The sequence below is a fragment of the Pongo pygmaeus genome, chromosome 8 (genome assembly GCF_028885625.2).
Source record: "Pongo pygmaeus isolate AG05252 chromosome 8, NHGRI_mPonPyg2-v2.0_pri, whole genome shotgun sequence".
Taxonomy (NCBI): Eukaryota; Metazoa; Chordata; class Mammalia; order Primates; family Hominidae; genus Pongo; species Pongo pygmaeus.
The window spans coordinates 22932741-22939697 of record NC_072381.2 but is presented as its reverse complement, the minus strand read 5'-3'; the positions used below and the strand labels follow the sequence as shown (position 1 = coordinate 22939697).

Below are 6957 nucleotides of genomic sequence, written 5' to 3'. Positions count from 1 at the left end.
CTGAGGCACGACCATCGCTTGAACCCAGGAGGTTGCGGTGAGCCGAGGTTGCCACATTGCACTCCAGCCTGGAAAACAAGAACAAAACTTCCTCTCAAAAAAAAAAAAAAAAAAAAAGAAAAGAAAAAAGAAAAAGTAACTAAATGTACTGTATTTGTTAAGTGTACTGTGGTTATAAAGGAGAATCCCTATTTTTAGGAAATATGCTGAGTATTTTCCCCTCAAATGGTTCGTAAATATATATACATATATCTAGTTTATACACAAATACATATGCAGATATAGATGATGTATTTTTAATGTATATATCAAAAGAGATTGAGAATGGTGAAGCAAATGGGGTAATCTGAGTAAACTCCTGCAAATATTTATGTTTAAAATAATTTCCAAACAAAAGTTTAAAAATTGGAGTTAAATCCTAAAAGTTATCTTTCACTCCCATCTCCTCTTCCAAGGAGTAAGCCAATATTAACAGTTTTATATGTGTATTTCTAGACCCATGTCTATGTTTTTTATTGAGGTAAAATATATAACATAAAATCTACTATTTTTAAGTGCACAGTTTAGTGCATTAAATACAAAATGTGGAACTCTTCTTGAATTTGTGTGTCATCCTTGTGCAGGGGCCAAGCCAATTTTGTCTGTATTATTCCAATTTTAGTATATGTGCTGCTGAAGCAAGTACTCCATGCATTTTTAAACATACATGTTCCAATATTATAAATGTAACCATATTGTACCAAAAAAGAAAATGAAAAAGAAAGATGTTCCTAGTAAAATGAGAACAGCTATTTCATCACCAGCAGAACTACAGAAATGTTAAAGGAACCTCTTCAGGCAGAAAGAAAATAACTGATGAAAATTTTAATTTACACAATGTAATAAAGAACACTGGAAATGGCAAATATAAAAACATTTTTTTCCTACTTAATCTCTTTAAAAGATATTTGACTATTTAAAGCAAACATAACAAAGTCTGTGGAGTTCATTACCTACATAGAAGTAAAATATATTACAACAATGACACAGAGGACAGGAGGAGCAGAATGAAAGTATGCCGTTATAAGTTTCTTACACGTCATGTGAAATGACATAATGTTATCTGAAAGTAGGCTGTGATTAGTTAAATATTGTAAACCCTGGAGCAACCACTAAAAAGAAACCATAGAAAAGAAGAATTGCTAGTAAGCCAATAGTGGAGAGAAAATAGAATCTAAAAGAATTTGATTAATACAAATGAATAAAGGAACAAAGGAAAAAGAAAACATAAAATAGATGGGACAAATGGAAAACAAATATCAATATGGTAAATTAAAACTCAACCATATCAATAATTCTATTGAATGTAAGCGGTCTAGACACTCCATTAAAAGTTTGTCAGATTGGGTAAAAAAAAAGCAAGACCTAACTATAGGTATGTTGTCTATAAGAAACTGACTTTAAATATAAAGACATGGACAGGTTAAAAAAAAGAATAACAAAACATTCCCCACAATGTTACAAAAAAGTAAAAGAATGTCATGCAAGCATTAAGCAAAAGTAAGAGAATTGGCTATATTAATATTATACAAAGTAGATTTCATATTGGGCATCATAATGGGAAATGGATCAGAAAACACAACAGTGCTCACAGAGCTTCAAAATATATGAAGCAAACACTGGTAGAAGTAGAAGAAGAAATAGACACAATTACAGTTATGAACTTCAACACTCCTCTCTCAATAATTGTTAAAATATGTGGGAAGAAAACCAGTAAGGATGCATGAAACTTGAACAACACTATTAACTACTTAAATTAATTGGCATTTATAAAACACTCACCCAACAACTGCAGAATAAACATTCTTTTCAAGTGTACACGGAGAATTTATCAAGATAGACCATATCAGGTCCATAAAATAAGTCTTAATACAGTTTAAAGGATTAATTTCTAAAATATATTATCTGACACCAATAAAAAAAATCACAAGTGAAATAAGAAAATATTTTGAAAGGCATGAAAATGAAAGCATATTCCCACACATATAAAAAGTGTGGGAATCATTTAAAGCAGTGCTGAAAAGGAAATTTATAACTTTTTTTTTTTTTTTTTGAGACGGAGTCTCACTCTTTCACCCAGGCTGGAGTGCAGTGACACAATCTCGGCTCACTGCAACCTCCACCTCCTGGATTCAAGCGATTCTCCTGCCTCAGCCTCCTGAGTAGCTGGGACTACAGGCATGTGCCACCACACCCGGCTAATTTTTGTATTTTCAGTAGAGACAGGTTTTCACCACATTGGCCAGGCTGGTCTTGAACTCCTGACATCAGGTGATCCAACCGCCTCGACCTCCCAAAGTGTTGGGATTACAGACATGAGCCACTGCACCCGGCCGGAAATTTGTAAGTTTAAATACTTATGTTGGAAAGTAGAAAACTTTATAGTTAAATGTCTACATTTCCACCTTAAGAAAATAGAAAAAGAAGAGCAATTTAACCCAAAGTAAGTGGAAGGGAAGAAATAACCAGAAATCAATAGAATAATAAATGGACAAACAGTAGAGAAAATCAATGAAAACAAAAGCCAGTCTTTGAAAACACAGCTGGTAAATCTTTAGCCAACTTAAACAAGAAAAATAGATAACACACAATTACAAGTACCCAGAATGAACAATTTCTATACCCTACTAAAAGGATAATAAAGAAATGTTATGAATAAACTTAAAACAATAAATTCATCAAATTAGATAAAAATACATTCCTTGAAAGATCAGAACAACTAAAGCTCACTCAGAGAAATAATTTAAACATCCCTATTTATATTAAAGAAAGTGAAGTTGCAGTCATAAAACTTTCTACAATGAAAACCCATAGATTCAGAGGCTTGACTGATGGATTCTACTGAGTGTTTCAGGAAGGAATAAAACCAGTCCTGCACAAAAGCATAGAAAGAAGACTTTCCAGTTCACTTTATGCGGCTAGTTTTACCCTGATAACACTAGAAAAAGAAATTTAAAAGGTAGAAAACTACAGACCAATATTTCTTATGAACACAGACACAAAAATCCTTAACAGAATTTCAGTAAATCAAATCCAGCTACATATAATAAAAGAATACATCATGAACAAGTGGGGTTTATCCTAGAAATGTAATATTGAGTAAACATGCAATATTGTAAACATGTAAAAATCAATAAATATAATTCATCATACTAGCAGACTAAAAAGGAGAAACTATATGATTCATATAGTTTCATCTTAAAAGGTGCAGAAAAACATTTGACAAATTTCAACACCCATTCATGATTTAAAACAAACAAAAAGCCCTTAGCAAACTAGAAATAGGAGAAAACTTTCTCAATGTAATAGAGGAAATCCACCAAAAACCTACAGCTAATGCCATAATTTAAAACTGAATTATTTTCTCCTAAGATCGGGAAGAAGGCAAGATGTTCCCTCTTGTCACTTCTATTCAGTGCGAGTTTCCAGTTAATGTTATAAGGCAAGAAACCAAAATAAAAGTCCTATCTTTGGAAATGTATATGTAAAATTGTCATTATGCACCAGCAATGTGGCTGTTGATACAGAAAATCCAAAGGAATCTACCAAAAAGTAACCACAGCTAAATAAGAAGCAAATTTAAACAACGTCACAGGATACAAGGTCAACATACACAAGTCAATTATATTTCTATATGGTAGCAACAAACAATTGGAAATTTACATTTTAACAATATGTTTAAAATGGCATTACAAAACATGATTATTTAGGAATAAACATAACAAAATAATGATGGTTTGTATAGTAACCAAATCAGTCTTTTCCTTTTCAGCAGTTTTCAGTTATCTACAGTCAACTACAATCCAAAAATATGAAGATATTTTGAGAGACCCCATTCACACAACGTTTATTACAGTTTGTTATAATTCTTCTACTTTATTATTAGTTATTGTTACTCTCTTACTATGCCAAATTTATAAATTAAACTTTATCATAGGTAAGTAGCTATTTAAAAAAACATAGGCTATATAGGAATCAGTACTCTGCACAGTTTGAGGCATAGCTGGGGTTATTGGAACGTGTCCTCTGCAGATAAGTGTGGGCAACTGCACAGAGAAAAGTCCAAGACTTTGCTGAGATAAATTAAAGAATATCTCAATAAATAGTGAGACACACATGTTCATAGTTCAGTTGACTTGGTATTGTTAAGATGTCAATTCTCCCTAAATTGTGAGTCAGTGCAGTCCCAATCAAAATCAAGCTGAATTTTTTATGTAGAAATTTATATAGAATTGCAGGCGGGGCGCAGTGGCCCACGCCTGTAATCCTAGCACTTTGGGAGGCCGAGACAGGCAGATCACCTGAGGTCAGGAGTTCAAGACCAGCCTGGCCAACATGGTGAAACCCCTAAAAATACAAAAATTAACCAGGTGTGGTGGCGTGCTCCTGTAATCCCAGCTACTCGGGAGACAGGCAGGAGAAACTCTTGAACCCAAGAGGCAAAGGTTGCAGTGAGCCGAGATGGCACCACTGTACTCCAGCCTGGGCGATGGAGCGAGACTCTGTCTCAAAAAAAAAAGAAAAAAGAACTTTATGTAGAAATGCAAAATCCTAGAATAAGCAAAATAATTTTGGAAAAAAAAAAAAAGAACAATCACTGGTCAATTTCAAGGCTTACTATAAAGCTAAAATAAGATAATGGGATGTTAGCATAAGGATAGACATATAGATCCATGAAACTGAGAGTTCAAAAATAGGCCCACACATAAATAGTCAATTGGTTTTCAGTTTTCAATAAAAGTACCAAGGTATCAAAAGGGAAAAGGTGATTCTTCCTTCCTTCCTTCCTTCCTTCCTTCCTTTCTTTTTCTTTCTCTCTCTGTCTCTCTCTCTCTCTCTCTCTTTCTTTCTTTTTTTTTTTTTAGACAGGGTCTTGATCTGTTAGCTAGGCTAGAGTTCAGTGGTGTGATCACGGCTTGCTGCAGTCTCAACCCCTTGGGCTCAGCCTCCTGAGTAGCTGGGGCTACAGGTATGTACTGCCACATCCAGCTAATGTTTTAGTCTTTTGTAAGGGGTCTCCCTATGTTGCCCAGGCTGGTCTCCAACTCCTGGCCTCAAGTGATCCACCTCAGTTTCCCAAAGTGCTGGGATTACAGGCTTGAGCCACCGTGCCCAAAAATGCCCTCAATGTTTGACACAAAATGTATTCTAGAAAAATTGACACAAAATGTATTCTAGACCTAAATGGAAAATCTGAAACCATAAAACTTCAGCAAAACAGAAGGGAAGACCTTAGTGATTGGGGCAAAGATTTCTTAGATGGGACAAAAAGTGTACAAACCACGCATTAAAAAATTAGCACATTGGAGATATCATCAAAATGTGAAACTTCTACTCTTCCATCTTATTTTTGTTGTTGTTGTTGTTGTTGTTGTTTAGACAGAGTCTCACTCTGTCACCCAGGCTGTAGTACAGTGTCACGATCTTGGATCACTGCAACCTCCACCTCCCAGGTTCAAGCAACTCTCCTGCCTCAACCTCCTGAGTAGCTGGGATTACAGGGACCCGCCACCATGCCTGGCTAATTTTTGTATTTTTTTTAGTAGAGATGGGATTTCACCATGTTGGCCAGGCTTGTCTTGAACTTCTGACCTCAAGTGATCAGCCCACGTAAGCCTCCCAAAGTGCTGGGATTACAGGCATGAGCCATTGCACCCAGTTTCTTCCACCGTATGTTAAGTGAAATAAGCCAGGCACAGAAAGGCAAGTACTATATGATCTCACTCGTATGTGGAATCTAAAATGTTATTATCATAGAAGTAGAGAGTAGAATAGCAAGCAGTTACCAAACGATGGGGAGAGGTCTCAAAAAGTATTACAGTTAAGAAAGTGAAAGGCAAAACACAGATTAGAAAAAAATATTTGCAAAATATATATCTATATAAAGGACTTATATCCAGAATTTGTAAAGACTCTCAAACTTCAATAATGAGGCACATTACTTGATTTTTTTAATTGGTAAAAGATTTGAACAGACATTTCCCCAAAGAAGATATACTAATGGCAAAAAAAGCACATCTAAAAAACACTTAACATTATTAATCAGTAGGGAAATGCAAATAAGACCACAATGGGCTACTGCTATGCACCCTCTACAATGGCTAAAATTGTTTGAATTGGCAATATCAAATGTTGACAAGGTTGTGAAGCACCTGGGACTCTTATACACTGCTAATAGGAATGCAAAATGGTCCAGCCACTTTAGAAAAGTGTGTCGGTTTCTTATGAAGTGAAATACACATTTACCATATGATTCTGCAACTCTATTCCTAGATATTAACCCAAGAGAAACAAAAATGTATGTTCACTTGAAGACATAAATGTTCATAACAGCTCTCTTCATAATAATCCCAAACTGGAAGCCCATCAAAGGTCATCAGCAAGTGTATGGAAAAGCAAATTGTAGCACACCAGCTGGCAATATAAAGGAACAAAGTGATGCATGCAACGACGTACCACAATACATTATATTTTGCTTGTTATTGTTTTTACTTCCCCTCCCACCACACTTCTACCACTGTAAACTTGAAATCAGGAATCGTTTCCTTTTTTCCATCATATTTCCAGTGCCTAGCACAGAACATGATACTTAGTGGGTGCCCAGTAAATATTTGTTGCCCATGAAGTTCTTATTTATGCCAGATTTGCTTGTACAGTCTCGGGCAATGGGTTCTTTTCTCATGCACTCTGTCTTGGGGAAGACAACTAATTCATTTTCCTATAAAAGTACACTAACTCGGGCTGGGCGCAGTGGCTCACGCCTGTAATCCCAGCACTTTGGGAGGCCGAGGCAGGTGGATCACCTGAGGTAAGGAGTTCAAGACCAGCCAGACTAACATGGTGAAACCCATCTCTACTAAAAATACAAAAATTAGCCGGGCGAAGTGGCAGATGCCTGTAATGCTAGCTACTTGGGAG

The 6957-nt window shown here is 35.6% G+C and overlaps 1 non-coding gene across 1 annotated transcript; it reads right to left on the bottom strand.

Moving 5' to 3' along the window:
- Nucleotides 1–578: 578 nt before the first annotated feature.
- LOC129006938 (U6 spliceosomal RNA) lies at nt 579–685 on the bottom strand. Its single transcript, XR_008492131.1, has one exon. It is a non-coding gene; the product is annotated as a U6 spliceosomal RNA (small nuclear RNA).
- Between the last annotated feature and the right edge of the window lie 6272 nt (nt 686–6957).